Here is a 20,310-nt window from a genome sequence, read left to right as displayed (position 1 = left end):
CCAGGGACGTGGGGGAGTGAGGGAGAGTGGGAGAGAGGAAAGAAAGCGAGAAGGAAAGGAAGTGAGAGAGACTTGTACGGCGCTTTGATGTGGTGCCAAAGTTTCTCTGGACGCTGAGCGGGGGGGAAGGGCCTTTGTGCAGGAAGGGGGGGGCGTACACCTACCTCAAAGTTCCTGAGGGGTCCCTGACGAGGACAGATGCTCTTTCAATTACGAGGGACTTCTCAGGTCCTGCCTCTGAACCCTCTTATATCGACCCCCCAAAACATTTTGTGACTAGCCTAGTATGGTATTTTAAGGGTGGATGCATAATCACCTCAAAGACAGCTCATTACAGATCAAAAGCACTGGTCATGAATTTTCCATATAGGTCTCTTGAGCACTGCGCTAGGATCACTACCAGTGTGTGGTTGTAGCATCATTCAACTGTGAGAACTTTCTGAGTGCTGTGACTAAGACTGTCCGCTTTTCACTCACACACCATCTCTCTCTCTCTCTCTCTCTCTCTCTCTCTCTCTCTCTCTCTACCCTCCATTTCTGTTTCTCCTCCTCTTTCTTTTCTCTTCCTGCCCTCTTCTAACTGTCCACTTCTCATCTCTCTCCCACTCTCACAGCCCATCTCTCTTTTTCTCTCTCTCTCTTTTGTTCCTACCCTCTAACTCTGTCCTCTCTGTCTCTCTTTCTCTCTCTCTCTCTCTTCATCCACCCCCCTGCGTGTTTCCCCCACCAGTCCATCTCTGTTTCCACTCAGTCTGGTCGAGAGGCAGTGTTATTTAAAATTGGGTGGAACGACCCAAAAGCCTTGTCGTCGGCCGCCACAAACTCCCCCCTCTCTCTCTCTCTCTCCGGGCCGCCGCAGGAGAAAATAGCAGTGTGTAATTACCTGCTGGCCCAGCATGGCCCGTCCCAACCGGGCCCAACCCAGCGGAGCCCAGCCTAACCCTTGCCCACATGGGGCGGCTGAGCCTCACGTGCCCGTCTGACGCGCTCAGACACAGCGCTCCCAACCGCTGCCTTCTCCCACATCTCAAAGGTGTGCTGTCTACACACCGCTCTCTCTGTCGACCCAATGCAAATATTAGTTTCGGCTAAATAACAGGATGCTGATACCACTTGTCAGTTTAACAGACAACTGCCTTCCTCATGTGTATGAATGACTCCATCTTGTCTGATGTTGTTTGTTTGGTTAATAATTGACCAGGTAAAACCCCCACATTATTCCCTCTGGTCTCCTGAGCTGCACGGCAGTATTGTGTTCTCAGCAGCTCAGGGTGAGGATTGAAAGAGAAACGTAATAGGTGATAGTTTATTTAGTTTTTGACTGGGGAAGAGGATTGTGTGTGTGTGTGTGCGTGTGTGTGTGTGTGTGTGTGTGTGTGTCTGTGTCTGTGTCTTGTGTGTTTTTGCCGAAGGATGTAGCTTCACAATAGTCCCCTCTCTTATGATAGCTGCAGGCTACTGAAGTGAGAGACACAGAGAGAGAAAGAGAGAGAGAGAGAGGGAGAGAGAGACAGAGGAAGAGAGAGAGTGAGACAGAGAGGGAGAAAGACACACAAAGAGAGAGACCCATCCCCTTTACTGTCCCGCAGCAGTGGGAAAACACAGCAACAAGAGATAAGACCCGAATCCAGCCCCGTATCCTCCCCCCACCCCCCACCCGACCCTGGCTACTCCACCCCCACACCCTGGCTGCTCCACAGCTATCTGCCTCCAGGGGAGAGGTGTGGTGAACACTGAAGTGTGAGCCATGCATCGGAACATATTTCCGCATGACGCCAGATAATGGCATGTTTGTAACTCACAGGGTGGGAATGAAGGAGGAAGCAGCATGAGGGGGCGGAGGGGGGGGTTCTTTTTAAAGCAGATTGGACAAAGCAGACTCTACATTACTCTATAGACACTACCTTTCTGAATAACATCAACAATAACCACAACACAACACTTTGGACAAAAGCCTCTACTAACTACTATTATTTTATTGTATTGTTTTGGTAATTTGATATAACATCCATAAAAACATTTTCTATTTTCATGGTTGTCTCATAAATGACAAAGCACGGTGGCTCAGGTGCTTGCACTGTCACCTCACAGCAAGAAGGTCATGGGTTCGATCCCCGCATGGGGCGCTGTTGGCTCTGGGGGGCAGGTCCTCCCCAGACCTTCAGTGCTCAGGTGGGCTATCTCCTGGGCCTTTCTGTGTGGAGTTTGCATGTTCTCCCCATGTTCACAAGGGGTTTCCTCCACTAAGAACCCCAACAGAAAAACATGCAAAAAGAACAGAACACTCCTGTCTGTCCCTGACCGAGACGGATGGTTCACTTGGTCCCCGGGCGCTGAGAAGCTGCCCACTGCTCCTGGAGGATCCTGGAGGAGGGACGATCCGGGATGGGTTAAAGGCAAAAGACGAATTCACGCCGACCTCAGGCCTGCGTGTGTGTGTGTGTGTGTGTGTCGCCTCCATATATAACACGTGTGTTTGTGCAATAAAAAACTGACAGCAGTCAGCCTTGTTTGTTTTCCGTTCCCCTCAGTGTTCCTCTGCCATTGCTGTTGTTGTGCTGCTCTGTTTCTGTCAGTTGCCTCTGTGTGCTGCTGAGAACCACAGACACAAGCTGGTGGGTGATGCATGGGTTCTGCGTCCTTCTGCGTCCTCTTCTCTGTTGCCTGGCGTCTCTCTCTCCTCAGGGCTGGTCTGGCCCCTGCGACAGGTCTGTCTGCAGTCAGCCAGGCAGCCAGATGGCCCCCCCACCCCACCCCACCCCCGCACTCTTCAGGTTGAACTCTGACAGGTGTGTTTTTTTGCCCTCTGGGAGAATCATTTGTCCTGGGTGAATGGCAAACTCAGAGAAAGTTTTATTTGGGGGATATTCATGAATATAAAATACGTAACTATATCTGCCATGAGAGTATTTGATTTGATGAACAGATGTTCCCCTAGAAGTGATTTTTTTTCCCTCCCACCCTTACTATTTCAAACTTGCATAAAGCCACAAAAATTATCTATGATCACAGCTTTGAAACATTCTGAAAGAACTAGGACAAGACTGCAATCCACACTGGTCCAGGTAGTACTCAGTTCTATGTCAGTGCTATTTAAGTTGTTGTCACTCGTTGTATGACTCAAAGCCAAACAATGTCCACCTACATTAAGTCACTAGGCCTAATTGATTGATTGCGCTATTGCCAATTTCGCTACAGCATCCGTCAAAATGATCCAATCAGCTTGTGGCCTACATGCGTACACTGGGGGTGCAGGAGTGGTGTGGGAGCTTGTGCTGTCCAGCAGGCAGATGGCAGTGGATTCTGTTTCTGTATTGATCCATCGGTGATTTGCATGCAGCCAGGGGTGGAGTTGGACTGACAGGCCATTCGCTCCACCCCACCAGGCCATTGGAGTGGGCCTGCTAGAGCGGAACCAGAGGCGGTGACCCAGAGCCCAGGGAGCCAGGGGGCTGGGCTTACACTGACCCTCCCCCCCAGAGAGTGATTGACGGATCAATGGGCCCTTCATGGACCCGGGGAAAGGAGGACAAGGAGAAGAGGAGGGAGAGAGAGAGAGAGGAAAGACAATGAGTAATCTCTTTTGAGCTGTGCTACTTCCTCTGTTTAGTGACATTAGCTAGCATTCAAGTAACAGCAAAGTGTGATTTAAAATGGGTGCTGGAGTGACACAAATAGATGTTCGTCTAGTTGCACCATGGTGCCGATACTGAGTAGCTTCATTTCTTCCATGTGTTTCTGTTTCTTTCTCGTTGTTGTGGAAAAAGGGACTTTTTTGGCTTGCTGACGTCTACACCCCTCTTCATGTTAAACACACCCTTTTGAGTGTGTGCCTAAGAGTTTTCTCTCTCGACACGCACTAAGCCTCATGATGACCACCTGCACTGTGAGTGGCTCTTTGTCTTTAGTGTCCATTATGTGCTTAGACTGACTCACCTTCCCCGTCAGTGGAAACACCCGCATCTAACGCTCCTCTACCGCCCCTGCCAGAGACACTGGCCATTAACTCGGCACCGCATCTCCACGCTTCAAAAAACAAACTCGGTAACCTGCCCTCAAATGCCATGTATGGAACAGACGCTGGGGAAAAGATCGCTTAGGCGGCATTGTTTGCAGAGAGACGCTACAGTGAAGTGGCTCTGACTCAACACTCGTCTCTCAAAAAAGCCCCCTTGTCTGTCAGGACGGGAGCTGAAGGAGCTCACAGGCAGACTTGTGTTTGCCCCGACAAAAGGTGCACTAAATGCACTGTAGTTATAGTGCTTCTATGGCGTTTGAGTTCTTAAAGTGCTTTGCATTTCATGACTTAATTCCACCTACTTACAGCGGAAGCTGTGTGGCAGTGCCTGATTTCCGGCACAGGAAGTCGGGCTTCCCAACACTGTCCCATCACCTCTGACATATTCCCTATCCCTGAACCACAGTTTACAATACAAAACCTGTAATTCTGTATGGGACCACATCTGTTTGATCCACTGTCCGTATCGGTGGTGACTATGTTAGCTCTGAAGGACAGATGTCAGCGCTGTGTATATGGCCTACAGTCGTGGCCAAAGGTTTTGAGAATGACACAAATACAAATTTTCACAAAGTTTGCTACTTCAGTGTCTTTAGATATTTTTGTCATATGTTACTATGGAAGACTGAAGTATATTACAATAATTTAATAAGTGTCAAAGGCTTTTATTGACAATTCCATGAAGAAGATGCAAAGAGTCAATATTTGCAGTGTTGACCCTTCTTTTTCAAGACCTCTGCAATCCGCCCTGGCATGCTGTCAATTTACTTCTGGGCCACATCCTAACTGATGGCAGCTCATTCTTGGATAATCAATGCTTGGAGTTTGTCAGAATTTGTGGGTTTTTGTTTGTCCACCCGCCTCTTGAGGATTGACCACAAGTTCTCAATGGGATTAAGGTATGTGGAGTTTCCTCGGCATGGACCCAAAATATCAATGTTTTGTTCCCCGAGCCACTTAGTTATCACTTTTGCCTTATGGCAAGGTGCTCCATCATGCTGGAAAAGGCATTGTTTATCACCAAACTGTTCCGGAATCGTTGGGAAAATGTGCTCTCAGACAAGGTGTGTCATCAGGGGCGGTTTTTCCTACAGGCGGTATAGGCCATAGATATATATAAAGGCTAGATGTCTCGTCCGCGTTGCCGGCCAACAGAGTCGAACTTCCGCACATAGCGGCCATCTTGCCCCAGTCAGCTCGCTCACCCATCACATTGAGTTGGTAGTGGTATGTACTTTCTAAATAACCATAACTTGCTCAATTTTCAAACTATTTTTAAACGGGTTCCTTTGTTATAAACGTCAGAGATGTAGTTATGACACTGCATACTTATGAATAATTATGTTATTTAAAAAAAAAATATCCAAAAAGCATCCCGAATTATAACCACGTTAATAACGTTTGTAAGAAACCAAACCATTTGTAAATCGGTTGAAAATTGAGCAAGTTATGGTTATTTAAAAAGTACATACCACTACCAACAAAATGTTATGGGTGAGCGAGCTGACTGGGCCAAGATGGCCGCTATGTGCGGACGTTCGACTCCGTTGGACGAGACATCTAGCCTATATATATTTATTACACGGCTCTTCTTAATGCTGTAGAATGCTCCATTCACTTGAATGGGGCTTCCCAACGTTCTGTGGTCAACTATTTTTCCATATTTGACCGTTGCTATGCATAATTGACCGCTGTCAAGGGAAGTGGCCTTTTTTGCCTCGGATTCACGTCTTTCGTAGCACTCCGCAAGTAGTCCGGTAATTTATCAACCTCAGTGTATTCCGTTGCTTAGCGACGTCAGCTGATCTGATCTTGAGTTTCAGCTGACAGTTGAGCAGCTGTGTTCTAAAGAATGTTCAACGTCTTTGAAGTTCAACGTCTTTGGCGAACTATTTCTCTGCTTTTTAACACCACGAATGGTAACAAATAAATTGTAATTAAAATAATGTTATAAAAAGACACACTGTGTTAAGTTATTTTTTCGTTTTGGCAAGTAGCCGTGTAATAAGCGGGATAATGTATAGTGGCCCTATTTTAAATGTAAGGGATAATGTATGGGATAATGTATAGAACATCGGGAAAATAAGCCCCTTCAGGGCGAAGCAACACCCCTCCGCTTCGCGTCGGGGTGCTGTTCGCCCTGTCGGGGCTTATTTTCCCGATAATGACCGGCGTTCTATACATTATCCCTTACATATTGTATAGGCGGTCGCCTAGGGGCGCCACTCAGAGGGGGGGCGCAAAAAACTGCGCCCAGCAAAAAAATTAAAAAAAACAAGAATTGTGTCTTTTTTTTGCTGGACAGAGTTTTTTTTGCGCCCCGTTCTATATCTCCAACCAATATTTTGACAAAAAAAAAAATCTAACATTAAGGTAAAATGAGCCAAAAATCGAAAACGGAAGGGGTACGTACGTCCTTGGTGTTGTCAGAACATGCTAGCACAGTGAGGCGTTTGGTTAGACGTTAGAGTGTGTGTGTGTTCAAGACACTTTGAAGAACAAAATAATGAATAGGCAAAAGCCATCCGGGGCGCAATTTAAGAAGAAAAGAAAAGAAGAAGAAGAGAAACGTGCCAAGGAGAAAGGTAAATCCTTAAATCCTGTTCTAGCCTAGAATGAATTCCAGATAAGAAAACGTTCACGAATGCGTGAATTGCCCCCGGCACTTTAGTGGAGTGAAGAAGAAAAGATGTACCTTATCATTGAAAGTTTTCCTACTCCCTGTCACATAGTTCTTTAAGGATTTTAGAGGCGGGTATATCAAAAATGATATGTCCATTTATTCTACATTATACAAAAAAGACATGATTAAAATAGGGGCGCACATATAAAGCCCATAGCCAGTGCAACAACACTACACATATCTTACTCGTTGCATAGCACACCCATTAAGGAAGCCAAACACGGCAACTTGTCAACAAGTGAGGAATACTGGTAAAAATCCAAGTGTTGTATTGTCAACTTTAGCGAATGGATTATATGTAATCTTGCTAGTTAGCTAGGGTGACCAGATTTCCCGGACCTAAAACCGGGACACTTTGCGCGTGACCGTAATGCTCGTGCACGCACACGCTTTTTATCCTGAACATGTGCCAGCCCAGGTCAGACATAGACAGATTTTGCCAACAGCACACGTAGGCCTACTGTTCACAACATAATGGGGTATCTCAGTTAATATTCATGCATTTTCTATGTAGCCTACATAATTAAGAAATAATATTAAAAGACATTGAGTGAGTTTTGTGTGGGAGCAACTTTATTTTTCAGAATTAAAGCATTCTTTTGGAAAATGCACCCACTGAACTTGTGAAAAAGTTTTTGAAAAGGTATTTTTCATTGCATGGCAATAGACGAACTATTTTGAACTGCTGCCACAGGCTTGAACTAAAGTTATGGTGACACTTTACAGTAAGGGTACATGAATTATGAATTATTATTGTGCTTTACTTCATTCCTTTATATCTTATGAATCATCAGGAATTGACATGAGTTCATAGCCTCTCATTCATGACCTCATGCATGAACAACACATCAACTTAGGTGGGTACATTATTATGCACAAGTTGTGTTCAAATCAGAATTTGCGCAGTGATGACCACATTGTTTTGCATAAAAAGAAATAATCATTATCATAATTATTAAATCATAATTCATAATGATGTGCCGTACCTAATGCTTTAGTTGTGTTGTTCATTTATGAGGTCACGAATGACATACTATGAACACGTCAATTCCTGATGATTCATGGGATATTAAGGAATGCAGTAATACATAAATCATTAATGACATAATGCATAATAATACATATACTCATCAATTAATTCATGCTTGAATTCATGATAATTGTATCCTGTACCCTTAGCTTAAAGTGTTACCAGTGTTATTCCAACAACACACACAAACACCCTATTGGAAACATTAATTCCGTATATTTGTTAGAGGAGTGAATTTGAAAGTATCATTTTATTGGCTGAAAGCCTGCTGTGAAATTGCGCATGGACTTCGCGGAGGAAGGGGTAAGCCCTTTGCAAAATCTTTAGTGAATGCTGACTTTCTCTTCAGCATTGTCGTAGTGTAGCCTAGCTAGTGATATACCGGTAGCCTGACCGTTAAAACGAGACATATGAGAAGAGGCTTTGCAACAATGTTTACAAATATACATTGTAACGCTGGCTGCACAGATTATGCAGACGCAGACCGCTACGATTGACTGACACACACACACACACACACATTGTTCAAATCATACGCTGGACGCTTTATTAGACGTTCTACATGGGTTTAGTTAATGATCGGGCTATAATAAGACCACATCGGCAATGTAATCGCTGACAACCGGGACAATTTCATAGTGGTTGGTGTAAACCGGGACATTTTAGCGTCCCGACAGGTTTTTGTCGGGACTCGGGACACGCAACTCAAAATCGGGACTGTCCCGGTCAAACCGGGACGTCTAGTCACCCTATAGTTAGCTAACACTAGCTAGCCAGTGACTTGTGACGTTCCTTGTTTTTGCCATTCAGTCGAAACATCAGTTCAAGTTCAGCTGTACCCAGGGGCGGAGATCCCATTTCATTGTAGGGGGGGACAATACATGGTCAAATTTCAGGGTGTAATTCCGGGGGGGGGGGGACATGAAAAAATTGCTTTCACGAGAGCTAGCATAAACTGCTAAATACCGAATTCTCTTATCACATTTACAAACAGAGATTCGAAGTCATTTTAGAATGATCTAAACAGCATTAAATGTACTAACACGAAATATCTATTCACAGACAAATAATGTCCAAAGTTCAAGAGAACTTGATGCTCAAAATAAGTTATAAAACAGCTCAACAGGGAATCAAACTTGCAACCTTTTGATTACAATACGACTTCTCTACCTCCTACGCCACTGTCACTCCATATTGCTATATCAACATAGTTCATGGACCGCAGAAAAAGATGACATTAATTTAACTTCAGATAATTTAACAAATCTGGAGAGGCACTGAGATGTAGACCTACATTTATTAACTAGCATGAACCTGCCCTGACAGGACATTGTCCTAGACTTAGCTAGCTATCTTAACTGTGTTAATTACCGGCATGCGTGTGTTATCGGCAAACGTTCACGTTGTCATGCCAATCCATGAATAAGCTTATGTATACTTGTGCATATCGATTGGAACTTCGTAAATGGAGTTTAGAAAAAAAACTTCTTCTTTACATGTTCTTACTGCGTTCGAGAATGAGGTAAATCTCTTTACATATCGTGTATCATAGCGGCAGCGACAGGGGACAGAGGAGGCAACAGTCTGACAATCTGACCGTGTAGGCTACTGGGCTGATTAACTGAAACACGGAGCTGCCGGTAGCCCTGCCCGTTGGAAACAGCATGTGAACCAAACCACTTTGAGGAATAGGGGGAACATGATTTTTCAACACTTAAAAACAATTTTTTTTACGTCTATAATTAACACCGCTTGTGTCGTCGTTTTTTTATTAAAAAAAAAAAAAATCAAAAAATATATATATATTTTTTAGTTTTCAATGATTGTTGGGGGGGACAACTTTATGGTAGGGGGGGACACGTCCTCCCCGTCCCCCCCGGGATCTCCGCCTATGGCTGTACCCGCAATTTGCGTCATTTTGCGTCATAAAAATTTGAGTAATCAAATTTGGACAGCTTTAGTTTTGGTGGAGCGAGCTAGCCAGAATCATTAGACATGATTCAACTAATCAAGAGCTACGCATCTTGGAATAAAAAAATGTCAGGCTGTCCAAATACACCAAAATGCTTAATAACTACATAATAGCTACATTTAACAAATGATGATAATACATACTTTTGTTATATCATTTTAGATTCACTTTTAGAAGACTAAGAAAACATTATTTGCAGGCGATTGGGAAGATGACGTGGAGGTGTGTGTGTGTCCATAAACAGTTGAACAGGGGGCGTGGCCGGAGCGTAGTCCAGCACAGGTGTGACATTTTCTCAGTGATTCGTTCTTGAATTAATGTTTGTTCATCGTCGCGATCGTTGTTGTGTTTATGTGAAAGAAATGCAGTCTTACGGTGGGTGTCCACGGCACAAATTACATGCGTTAAATCGCTAGGCGTAAAGTCGCCTGGGGGGCGTGGTCAGAAAAATCAGTTTGGCTGTAGCAAAGTTCAAGTAGCAAGTTCAGTTGCATTGCTGCGCTAATGTAGCACATTAGCTTGTGAACTCCCAACAAAATAATGATAGATGTTGCGGCAGTCAGTCATGGGCTGATTCATTTAATTTATAATTTGTTAATTTATTCTATCTAATTAATATATATCAGCCAGTTAAATCCAGTGACGTGCGGTGATGTCAGTAAGAGGGTAGGCACTGAGTTATGAAAGCCAGATTACCTAATTTATTGTTTAGGCTAATAGGCTACGTCAAAACAGTACGCACAAGCGCGGCACACATGCAAGGTTGATATCAAGAAATTTCCAATCAGGATGACATATCTTACTCTCATGACATGACATATCGTAGTCTCTCTCTCTCGCACACGCACGCACGCACACACACCAAAGCGAAATTTATGCTACTCCAATTTCACGGAGTCAGACACAGGGAACGCCTCTCCCAACACAGGGAACGCCATCTTTATACTTAATTATTGCACAGCAGCCAATTATTTTTGTCAGTCAATTGAATATGAAGGCAAATGGCTTGCAGTCGGCATTAATTCAACCACACTTATCAATTAAATACAATTATTTAATAAACATTTTTACGTTTGAATTTTGGCAGGGTAGGCAGTGGCTACCTTGCCTACCCTGACTGCACGTCACTGGTTAAATCACGAAAACGTTATATGTAACTTATTTAGCAGCTACCTAGCTAGCTACTATGTGTTTCCAATGGGTTTTCGGTTAAAGTGTTAGCGGCAAGCTAACAGTAATAGTCGAGAGCTTCAGTTAATACCTACAATATTCTGTTTGACCTCACAGCATTCGTGTAGCATATAAACAACAAACCGAGTCGATTAGACTTATAAAAAGTCGTGTAGATAACCTTTATTCACATAAAATATTTCCCAGTAACAGAGTCCCGAGACTCCGCCATCTTGTTTTGATATTTTTGATTACTCCCGCCCCTATGAGTTACGTTATGTTGGGGGGGGGGGGCAGGAGTGAAGCTCGCCTAGAGCACCAAATGTGCTAGGGCCGCCCCTGTGTGTCACCCACAGTGGCAGGCCGTGATCGTATAGTGGTTAGTACTCTGTGTTGTGGCCGCAGCAACCCCGGTTCGAATCCGGGTCACGGCAGGTTTTGTATATACGAGTTTTGTACTTCAATATAGGAAGCATCTGTGAAGTTTCTCAGTGCAACACTGTCAAACTCTGACTAAAGACAACCACAACATGCTGTGTCTGTGGCTTTTTGTAGTCAACCACTGCTCTCCAGGGGTTCCTGTAGGGTTCTATGGTCTAGTCTAGAGGCCTGGACCAGTGGCGCAATGGATAACGCGTCTGCCTACGGAGCAGAAGATTCCAGGTTCGAGTCCTGGCTGGTTCGGAAGACTACTTTTTATGAGCCCAATACATACTGCGAAATAGCTGCTGCTCTCCGGTCGTAGCTAACATCATCTTTTACTTTACCTCCACATACATAACGTACAACAACAGATATTTGGGCTTTATTTGTCACATCAGTCGACTCGTCCACCTCCACAGCAACAAAGGGGGCCCGGCATTTATGTCACTCCTAATGTCAGCGAGGAGCACATCTGCCACTGAGTCGATCAGATCATTTTGTATTCTGTTAGATGTTCCAGAAAATACAGTAGATGTACGTAGATGTCTATCCAACCTCTCGTCTTTCTCAGCTAGCACATCGAGCAACTCAATGTAATTGCCCCTATTGCTTGAGCTAGCACTCTCATCATTGCCACGAAAAGCAAGCTCTTGTTTTGCAAGGAAGCAGGTCGCATTTATCAGATCCTTCAATTAGGGCTGGGCGATATGGAAAAAAATTTGATCACGATATGTTTTTCCATATTGATCGATCTCGATTCTTATCACGATATGTAGTTTTTGCATCCTCACACAAAACTTTGTCAAACCAAACGCCGTCATTCTCAGCAGAACTTTGTTAGAAATAATGCCGTGCGCTCAACGATGTTCCCTAACAATGTTCCTTACTGTTCTAATTGCATGTCGTTGTTCTGTGTTGGGACGGAGTTTATACAGGTGTGTGACGGTAGCACAGTCTGTTCGTGATAACTTGTACCAGGGGATAAAGCCCGTGCCATTTTGACAGTGTGTTGTGTTTAAGGCCATAACAAATATTACGCACTTCCGTGATTTGTTACAATACCAAAAGTGAAAAACACGTCAAAAAAACACGAAAAATGTCAAAATGGCACGGCACGCGCCTGCCGCACGGCATTATGGGGCGACTATGCCAGCACGTTACAATATAATAGGAAATAGTTGTTTTCTGCAAGCTAGTTCACTTGTGTAAAGTAAAGTCATGTTTAGTCCTCCGGTTGCCATGGATACTACAACTAAACTCCACTCAGATCTCAGACAAAATGTCAAACTAAACAACACAATCGCCATTAACGTATACCATGAAGGAAACGATTCAAATGTTGTGTACTAGACCTTCTGCTAGTTTGTTAAGTTTGACTAGCTAGCGAAGTTAGGTTAGCGACAAGTGGAGGCATTCATTCTTCAGCAAAGTCGGCAACCGGAGGACTAAACATGGGTTTACTTTACACGAGTGAACTAGCTTGCAGAAAACAACTATTTCGTATTACAAAAGTAAGTTTTCTTGCTGTACCAGTTAACAGAAACACCACAGCGGTATTAACTGTAAAAGCTGCTACTTTAGCTCATTCAGAAAGCTAGTCAACAGCTCCCTCATCTAGCTCTGACAGTTCTGCTGAGAATGACAGCGTTTGGTTTGACAACGTTTTATGTGAGGATGACGGCGTTTGGTTTGACAACGTTTTGTGTGAGGATGACGCCGTTTGGTTTGACAAAGTTTTGTGTGAGGATGACGCCGTTTGGTTTGACAAAGTTTTGTGTGAGGATGACAGAGGTTGTTCTGAGACTGAAGCCGTTTCGCCTGAGTCTGACTACTTTTGGTCTGAAACCTGACGCCTTTTCGTTTGAGTCTGACACTTGAGTCTGAGATCTGAGGATGTCCTAATATGAACACCGTACGGCAGACTCCGACACTGTTGTTGCGCTTACTTTTGCCACGTGAGATCGAATACATGTCACAAGGAAATAATCGAGATCGATCGAAATTTTATCGCGATCCCGAATCGAGATCGAAAAATCGCCCAGCCCTACCTTCAATACCTCTCGGTTTTCCTTAACCTTTTCGTTGTGGGAGGTTATATTCAGCCTCCTTTGCTCGTCAAGTGCAAGGTCAATCCGTGATTTACCGAAGATTTTCAGCATAATTTGACACTGGATGTGAGCTGATGACTTTTCATGCTTGGTTAAAGCTGTGGGCAGGTTGTTCAAATCACAGTATCCCGTTGAAGTCCAAACCATCTGACTCGTTGAAAAAAGCAGGCAGGGATGGCTAGGGTTGGGTACCGAGAACCGGTACCAATATGGAACCGGTTCCAATACAACCGGTACCTACCCGGACCGAAATGCAACGCAGATTTCGGTGCTTCATTTCTGTGCCTGAGCCAATTGAACACGGTCGCTAGGCAGATTCTGTGGGGCACATGTAAAACTGCCCCAGCTCCCAATGTAAACTTTGTCCTGTGTCGCTCACGCTCATTGGTGTTTTCATAGCAACAGTGTAATGACAGTGAAGAGCAGGCAGCATTTCAGAGCAAGCACAAACAGAGCTAGCCATCAACCTTTAACAGAGAAAATACCGAAAGGTAAACGATCAAAAGTGTGGCTGTATTTCGCCCAAAAAGATTCAAACATCGCGACGTGCAGCAAATGCAACAAAACAATTGCGTGAAAAGAGGGGAGAGAAGGCAAGAGTCAACGGCAGATCAGCAACCGAAGACTGAAAAATGTACGGAGATGACAGCTTAACTACCAACGGTAGTCTCTTAAAGGGGCAGTACACATTTTCTCGTACTCAGTGTGTTCAAGTAACAAGAATAACTATAAACAAGATAGAAAAGATAGGTATAAACAAATCATAAAATGGTGAAATTTCATGAAATAAATGCAATCAAAATAATAAATGTTTGACTCCAAAGGCAAATATGCTCATATTTTTGCAAAAGAAGTTTGAAGCTGTTTTTTTGTATTTATTTATATTTATTAAAGTATACTATAAACTGTTGTTTACAGTTAATATAATGTTCATAGTTTGAAGTTAAAAAGTTTGAAGCTGTAGTTGGAAGCCAAGTGTTTTGTATGTATTTATATTTATAATATACTTTAAACAGTTAATATATTGTTCAATTTGAAGAAAAAAAATTGCCTTGGCAATAAAAAAAAGCCTTTCTTTAATGTTGTGTAATCTTTGTGCTTTAAAAAAAAAAAGTATCGGTTCAGGCACCGGTATCGGTTTAGCACGCAAAAAGTATCTCAAAACAACCGCCGCGGTGATATTTAATTGCTGTATTACAAGTTGAGAAGGCACGTAGCAAGTCCCCACCTCTAGTTAGCAGTAGCACCTAGCTATGAAGATTCTAGATCATTCACGTGAAAGAGCAAAACAGCTGATCGTAACGTCATCCATTGCGTCATCCGGAACTTCTGGCAGGCCGGAACTTTCTGTCCATGACAGCCTCCCTCTTGCTAGTAACTCATTTTTTCCATTAAAATCGAGCTTGGAGAAATTTCTCAGTTCTACGATATGGGGAGATACTGCTGCCGTCATTTTGACTTTGAATTTCGCGGGGATTACGCTTAGCTGGTGTAATGACGTCAGCTGCGCAAATGTCCAGTAATATCTCGATTTTAATTGGTCCATGTTTGATACGTAATGTAGATGATTACTGGCATAACATATTTACGTGCAAAGGCATAGCAGAGTTGTGCTTTTCGACGTACATGTTAAAGAATACAGGATCGAAGTGCGCATGCGCAACATGAGTTTTTCGTTGTCGTCCGCAATAAATGGACAGTAAAAGCACTGCTTATTCTACCATTTTGTTGTATTTGATTATGCGTAACTGCTACATTTGTCATCGTAACATCTAAACAATTGGAATAACACACATATTGCGTATATAAATCACAAGAATAATCAGTAAAAATACAAATACAAGTTTATTAAATACAATTATTTAATAAACATTTTTACGTTTGAATTTTGGCAGGGTAGGCAGTGGCTACCTTGCCTACCCTGACTGCACGTCACTGGTTAAATCACGAAAACGTTACATGTAACTTATTTAGCAGCTAGCTAGCTAGCTACTATGTGTTTCCAATGGGTTTTCGGTTAAAGTGTTAGCGGCAAGCTAACAGTAATAGTCGAGAGCTTCAGTTAATACCTACAATATTCTGTTTGACCTCACAGCATTCGTGTAGCATATAAACAACAAACCGAGTCGATTAGACATATAAAAAGTCGTGTAGATAACCTTTATTCACATAAAATATTTCCCAGTAACAGAGTCCCGAGACTCCGCCATCTTGTTTCGATATTTTTGATTACTCCCGCCCCTATGAGTTACGTTACGTTGGGGGGGGGCCAGGAGTGAAGCTCGCCTAGAGCACCAAATGTGCTAGGGCCGCCCCTGTGTGTCACCCACAGTGGCAGGCCGTGATCGTATAGTGGTTAGTACTCTGTGTTGTGGCCGCAGCAACCCCGGTTCGAATCCGGGTCACGGCAGGTTTTGTATATACGAGTTTTGTACTTCAATATAGGAAGCATCTGTGAAGTTTCTCAGTGCAACACTGTCAAACTCTGACTAAAGACAACCACAACATGCTGCTTCTGTGGCTTTGTGTAGCCAACCACTGCTCTCCAGGGGTTCCTGTAGGGTTCTATGGTCTAGTCTAGAGGCCTGGACCAGTGGCGCAATGGATAACGCGTCTGCCTACGGAGCAGAAGATTCCAGGTTCGAGTCCTGGCTGGTTCGGAAGACTACTTTTTATGAGCCCAATACATACTGCGAAATAGCTGCTGCTCTCCGGTCGTTGCTAATATCATCTTTTACTTTACCTCCACATACATAACGTACAACAACAGATATTTGGTCTTTATTTGTCACATCAGTCGACTCGTCCACCTCCACAGCAACAAAGGGGGCCGCATTTATGTCACTCCTAATGTCAGCGAGGAGCACGTCTGCCACTGAGTCGATCAGATCATTTTGTATTCTGTTAGATGTTCCAGAAAATACAGTAGATGTACGTAGATGTCTACCCAACCTCTCGTCTTTCTCAGCTAGCACATCGAGCAACTCAATGTAATTGCCCCTATTGCTTGAGCTAGCGCTCTCATCATTGCCACGAAAAGCAAGCTCTTGCTTTGCAAAGAAGCAGGTCGCATTCATCAGATCCTTCAATACCTCTCGGTTTTCCTTAACCTTTTCGTTGTGGGAGGTTATATTCAGCCTCCTTTGCTCGTCAAGTGCAAGGTCAATCCGTGATTTACCGAAGGTTTTCAGCATAATTTGACACTGGATGTGAGCTGATGACTTTTCATGCTTGGTTAAAGCTGTGGGCAGGTTGTTCAAATCACAGTATCCCATTGAAGTCCAAACTGTCTGACTCGTTGAAAAAAGCAGGCAGGGATGGCAGTACAGCCGCTGACTGTTAGCACAGCCACATTCTAGATCATTCACGTGAAAGAGCAAAACAGCTGATCGTAACGTCATCCATTGCGTCATCCGGAACTTCTGGCAGGCCGGAACTTTCTGTTCATGACAGCCTCCCTCTTGCTAGTAACTCATTTTTTCCATTAAAATTGAGCTTGGAGAAATTTCTCAGTTCTACGGTATGGGGAGATACTGCTGCCGTAATTTTGACTTTGAATTTCGCGGGGATTACGCTTAGCTGGTGTAATGATGTCAGCTGCGCAAATGTCCAGTAATATCTCGATTTTAATTGGTCCATGTTTGATACGTAATGTATATGATTACTGGCATAACATATTTACGTGCAAAGGCACAGCAGAGTTGTGCTTTTCGACGTACATGTTAAAGAATACAGGATCGAAGTGCGCATGCGCAACATGAGTTTTTCGTTGTCGTCCGCAATGAATGGACAGTAAAAGCACTGCTTATTCTACAATTTTGTTGTATTTGATTATGCGTAACTGCTACATTTGCATCGTAACGTCTAAACAATTGGAATAACACACATATTGCGTATATAAATCACAAGAATAATCAGTAAAAATACAAATACGTTTATTAAATACAATTATTTAATAAACATTTTTACGTTTGAATTTTGGCAGGGTAGGCAGTGGCTACCTTGCCTACCCTGACTGCACGTCACTGGTTAAATCACGAAAACATTACATGTAACTTATTTAGCAGCTAGCTAGCTAGCTACTATGTGTTTCCAATGGGTTTTCGGTTAAAGCGTTAGCGGCAAGCTATCAGTAATAGTCGAGAGCTTCAGGGAATACCTACAATATTCTGTTTGACCTCACAGCATTCGTGTAGCATATAAACAACAAACCGAGTCGATTAGACATATAAAAAGTCGTGTAGATAACCTTTATTCACATAAAATATTTCCCAGTAACAGAGTCTCGAGACTCCGCCATCTTGTTTCGATATTTTTGATTACTCCCGCCCCTATGAGTTACGTTGGCTTCCAAATCACACACATGCCGAACTGATTGGTTCTCAACAGGCAGCAAATCGCTCTAATTTGCATAAAGTTAAAGAATGGGCAACTTTCAGCAGGCAGCAAAGACGATTTTTTTCCTCAGTAGGCAGCAAAATCGCTTCCATTCTATCCCAATGAAAGCAGCACGATAACGCGTGCCGTGGACACCCACCGTTACAGGGCAAAATAGCGTTTGAAAGTTGCAATTCCGTTTTCGTGGGGAAAAAAAAAAACATTATTGGGGGGGGCGCGCCAGGAGTGAAGCTCGCCTAGAGCACCAAATGTGTTAGGGCCGCCCCTGTGTGTCACCCACAGTTGCAGGCCGTGATCGTATAGTGGTTAGTACTCTGTGTTGTGGCTGCAGCAACCCCGGTTCGAATCGGGGTCACGGCAGGTTTTGTATATACAAGTTTTGTAATTCAATATAGGAAGCATCTGTGCAGTTTGTCAGTGCAACACTGTCAAACTCTGACTAAAGACATCCACAACATGCTGCTTCTGTGGCTTTGTGTCGTCAACCACTGCTCTCCAGGGGTTCCTGTAGGGTTCTATGGTCTAGTCTAGAGGCCTGGACCAGTGGCGCAATGGATAACGCGTCTGCCTACGGAGCAGAAGATTCCAGGTTCGAGTCCTGGCTGGTTCGGAAGACTACTTTTATTTTTACAAAGTGCTGTGTGAAACTCACTGATACAGCTGTGGAGCTTGTAAAGTCAACTGTCAGAAAGCCATCAGAAAGCCATGGCAGATGTCAGTGCTGTGTATATGGCCTACATGGAATGCACCCACATGTCTATAAATTACTGTCACCACACCAAAGCAAAGGATTAGTATGTTACAGATGCTCATGTTGAGATTTAAAGGTACAGGCCAAGCCATGTTACTGTTGCTTTAATTGTGGGCTGACTAGGTTGTTCAGTTAGTGTAGTTGAATTAAAAAATAAACTAAACAGGAAGATGTCCTGGTTGACACATTTGTTTACCATGGATTTGTACACCTTTTCCTGAAGACTAAATGCAGGAAACCGTCAGAGGGTTTACTCAAATGCCAGACCTTACCATCAAGTTGTCATGTGAAAGCTACTATAATTACTATTTGTGGCCTCTGGGCATTACTGAGCCTTTGGTTGTGTCTATGTAGATGTGCTTCCTTCTGTATCACACGCTGTCTTGAGGGTGTATCTGGCCCTGCACCATAAGCCAAACAAACCAATCTTCGCTTCCAGACAAGCATGTGGGAAAAAAACTCTCGTCTCTCTCTCTCTCTCTCTCTCTCTCTCTCTCTCTCTCTCTATGTGTGTGTGTGTGTGTGTGTGTGTGGCAGTCAGGAAGACCAGTATTTGTCACAGTCATGAGATTTCTCCACCGTTGCTGATAGTATATAAACAAAGGTTTCATTGAGTTCCAGATACTGCTGGACACAGTCCTTATGTTCACACAGCTCTGAAATGAATCTACACACTGAGCCAACAACTGACTATTCACAGCCCACGGCCTTGGGAAGCGTTTAGAAATTGTCTTTGCTACTCTCGCTACACCACTCTTGTTGATCCAAATTTGAATCAGCATGGCATGTTTGTTTTTGCAACCAAATACTTTTACTGCTTCATTTGTTCTCCCCCGGGATCATGTATCCCATGGGTTCATGTCACAAAGGAGTGTTGCCATCAAAAGTAAACAGCACAGCAGTAATGTGAAAATACCAGTTTAGTTCACTCACATAACCGGTAATCATATTCACCATCTCATCGTAGCATCAAAATGAGACGTGAATACCACAGGTCACTCATGTGTGCTAGAGCTAACGCGCGGCCCTGATAATGGCTAAATTATGCCACAGTAAAGGAAAGAAGGTTGATCAATTGCGCACCGACTTTTCAGAGGATATTAATAGTAAGTTAGTTAATTAATAGTTAAATGTTTTAAATATGTAATATATTTGTCATTCTCTTTGGTTTTATACTCCTTACACATCATCAGAGCATTGTAACTTTATCCACAGTAGTCAGAACCTTTGTGTGTGTCTGTGTTGGGGGGCTGTCTTTCTCTACAGTTTGTCACATACAGTATGTCTAGTATTAATGGGTAATTGCTTTGGAGGTTTTATAAAATAGCTTTAAATCTAATTTTCACCTCCCCTGTGCTGCCTGAGCTACTGTACCTCTCCAGCACCTTCCCCCCTGCTGCGTGTGGACACTAACTCACGGAAAATAATCTCTCATCGCCTCACTCTGGCAGAGGGAGCATGATTCATGGCCCCTCTCGCTCTCTCCCTCTCTCTCTCTCTCGCTCTCTCCCTCTCTCTCTTTTCTCGCTCTCTCGCACGATAAACAGAGAGCCATTTCGCCTCGGCCAGGAAAATTCTTCGCTCGGAATCAGCCGTGAGGTCAGAGAGGGCAGTGGCAGCCCTCAGTAGCCTTGAGTGCAGAGCACGGGAGGAGAAGACAGGAGAGGAGAGGAGAGGAAAGGAAAGGAAAGGAGAGAAGAGGACAGGACAGGAAAGGAAAGGAAAGAAAGGAAGAGGACAGGAGAGGAAAGGAAAGG

At 43.6% G+C, this 20,310-nt stretch overlaps 5 non-coding genes across 5 annotated transcripts; all 5 read left to right on the top strand.

The window, feature by feature from the left end:
* Positions 1–11,235: 11,235 nt before the first annotated feature.
* On the top strand, positions 11,236–11,307 carry trnah-gug. Its single transcript has one exon. It is a non-coding gene; the product is annotated as a tRNA-His (tRNA).
* Positions 11,308–11,484: 177 nt separating this feature from the next.
* trnar-acg lies at positions 11,485–11,557 on the top strand. Its single transcript has one exon. It is a non-coding gene; the product is annotated as a tRNA-Arg (tRNA).
* A 4,185-nt stretch (positions 11,558–15,742) lies between these two features.
* On the top strand, positions 15,743–15,814 carry trnah-gug. Its single transcript has one exon. It is a non-coding gene; the product is annotated as a tRNA-His (tRNA).
* A 177-nt stretch (positions 15,815–15,991) lies between these two features.
* Positions 15,992–16,064, top strand: trnar-acg. The gene has a single exon. It is a non-coding gene; the product is annotated as a tRNA-Arg (tRNA).
* Positions 16,065–18,339: 2,275 nt separating this feature from the next.
* On the top strand, positions 18,340–18,412 carry trnar-acg. The gene has a single exon. It is a non-coding gene; the product is annotated as a tRNA-Arg (tRNA).
* The last annotated feature ends 1,898 nt before the right edge of the window (positions 18,413–20,310 follow it).

Source organism: Clupea harengus, chromosome 9, assembly GCF_900700415.2.
Source record: "Clupea harengus chromosome 9, Ch_v2.0.2, whole genome shotgun sequence".
Classification (NCBI taxonomy): Eukaryota; Metazoa; Chordata; class Actinopteri; order Clupeiformes; family Clupeidae; genus Clupea; species Clupea harengus.
This window is presented reverse-complemented; position numbering and strand designations above follow the sequence as displayed.